This window comes from Chenopodium album, chromosome 8 (genome assembly GCF_948465745.1).
Source record: "Chenopodium album chromosome 8, dcCheAlbu1.1, whole genome shotgun sequence".
NCBI classification, from domain to species: Eukaryota; Viridiplantae; Streptophyta; class Magnoliopsida; order Caryophyllales; family Amaranthaceae; genus Chenopodium; species Chenopodium album.
Window position 1 is genome coordinate 66,509,679 of NC_137841.1, and position 2,774 is coordinate 66,512,452.

Below are 2,774 nucleotides of genomic sequence, written 5' to 3' on the forward strand. Positions count from 1 at the left end.
TCCTAAGTTGTCATTTTACCAAGCATATATGCGTTAGACATTGAGCAACACATTCAATTGGACGGTATACTTTAACTCATATAATTATACTTTCTTCGTGTTCTAACAAGTGTTACACTTTAACTGACATATAGTTTTAGACAAGTTAATTGACATAAATAAAATAAGAGGTAAGTGAGGTTATTGGAGTACTCAAAATTTGATAGTGGAATTAATAGTTTATTGAAAAGTATTTAATTTGAGACCATGAGAGTAGATAGATAATATAATATTATCATTTTAGATAATATGAAAAGAGCAAGTTGTCTTCATTTTTTGTTTTATTCTTTATATTGGTAGAGATATGTAAGGAGTATTTCAAGAAATTTATTCGAGACTTAAAAATGTGCAAATAGTGGAATAGATAGAATTTGTAGTATCATCATCATTAATGAACTTTCTTTGTGTGTGATTTTTAGACATGGTAACAAAGCTCAATTACGGTAATAAGCGGCTACTACAGACAATAGATAAACATGGACAAACACCAATTCATTATGCAGCTGGCATTGACAATGCAGTGTTGAAGGCAGTATTAGAGGCGGCTCTTTCAGACCCCAAATCTCATACTGTAGTATACATTCAAGACAACCAGGGGCGGACAGCAGCACATGTAGCAGCGCAAATGAACAATGTTGATGGTTTGAAGCTTCTAATGAAACACTTTCCAGACATTTGCGAAATTACAGATAATCAAGGCCGGAACATTGTCCACTATTCGGCCTTTTTAGGCCATTTTGAAGCACTCGATTATTTTCTGAGTGAGATTCAATTTTCTAACCTTGTCAACAAAATAGACATTGATGGAAATACGCCACTTCACCTGCTTGTCAAAGCACTCCAAGAGAAGCTTCCTGTTCGTCTTAGCTCTTTAAAACGCTTAAGGAGCCTGATCCCTAAGTTATCTAAACTGCAAGTCATGAGTTATAATGGTGAACATAAAACACCAGGTGATATAGCCAGCTCAATCAAATTCACTACTGAATCAGGGTCGGCTATAAGGAAGGTACATATACACGTGTCTCCCCTTATACTACGTTATTACCTTACCTAGTAGAGTTAATCATAGGGATGCCCCAGTTTCTCATAGTGAGAAATAAACAAAATTTGTTTCTCATATGGCATTTTCATAAATAAACCAATAACTTTATTCAACTTATTCAATTGTGAAGCCCACAATAATCGCAGGATGTCGTGAGAGAAATCAGAATGATAGCCCCAAAAGGCAGGCGTGTAAAGCAATGGATACCACCTCTACAGGAGTACAAAAAAGATATTGAGGCTCAACCAGAGGCCTATATCACGAATGGTATGAGTGCAGCAGCTGGAAGTCATATGGTGGTTGCCGCTCTAATAGCAACTGTATCATTTACAGCAGGTCTCGCAGTACCTGGTGGATTTGATGCAGACACAAAGATTAAAGGGGAAGAAGGTACTATTAGAGTTTGGTTGGGTTATTTATGTTGATATTGTATTTATGTTAAGTTTATCTTGTTAGGAGCTTTAGGCAAGTTGGGTTTCCTATTGTGATTATGTGATTATGATGAATGCAAAAGCTAAGCCGTTTTCTCCACAATATTCTTGAGTTTAACAGGTACTGCCATGTTAAGCCACAGCAAAGCATTTCAAGCGTTCCTATTCACAGACTGTTTCGCTTTAGTCTCTTCTCTTACGGCCATTTTATGTTACTTTTTTTTCGTTGTTTTTCCTGCTGGGAAAAGAATCAGACAACACCTCTTCACTTGGGGCTTCAGAGCTACTTCCATTTCTATTATCATGCTGATGGCTGCATTTTTAACCGGCACATATTCTTATTTCAAGCCTTCCCAAAAAATTGTTGTTGTTATCCTCTTTTTGGTTGCACCAGTGGTTGCCTCTATTTTCGTCACGTTTGCCCTCTCATTGATTGTCCGCTCAATCCCAGGAAATCAACCAAGATGGCAGAATAACAAATTAAAGTGGCAACTGTTGCATGGACATGTATGTGTTATTCCATTTTCGTCTTTTCTGTTTTTATTTTTTTATTTTTTTTATTCACTATTTCATTCAGACTGATCTGATCACAATGTTTTTTTTCACTTCATTCAGGTTAGTGACACCACAACAATATTAGATGCATCGTCTACTATTCGCTCATGGATAATCGCTGCAATCATAACTTTACTAATTATTGTTGGGGTATATATAATCTGTTGAGTAATGGTCAAAATTCGTTCCTATTAATTAGGAAAGTTGGTAGGCTTAGGATTCTTGATTAAAATAATGTAGTTGTTGTTAGTGACTTAGTGGTAAGTTATTCTAACCGTTAGTGGAAGTACAGGTCACTAATTTGTAGGAGCTCAGTTTAGAGTTTGTTATTTTCATTTCTTATTTAAAGCCTTGTTTTTGCTTTTGTTTGGAATGAATCAATCAGCTTTCTTTGGTTTTCTCTCTTTAATTATTTTGCCTTGCTAAATATAATTTGTTGACTTGTGTTTTCATGGTATCAGAGCAACAAGTCAAAATTAGAAAAAGTGAAAAGTACTACTGGCAAGTACACGAGTGAAACTTGCAAAAATTAGAAACCAGGTTCGATCCACCTTTCATCCATCAGAAAGGAGAAAGGGAAAGTAATAGAGAGAAAAAAAACCCAAAAGAAAACCCCAAGTTGAGAGTTGTGAGTGAAACACAAAACCCATAAAATTGAGTGAACAAAATGGCTGGAAATGGCACTAATCCATCCTCTCAGCCTTTAA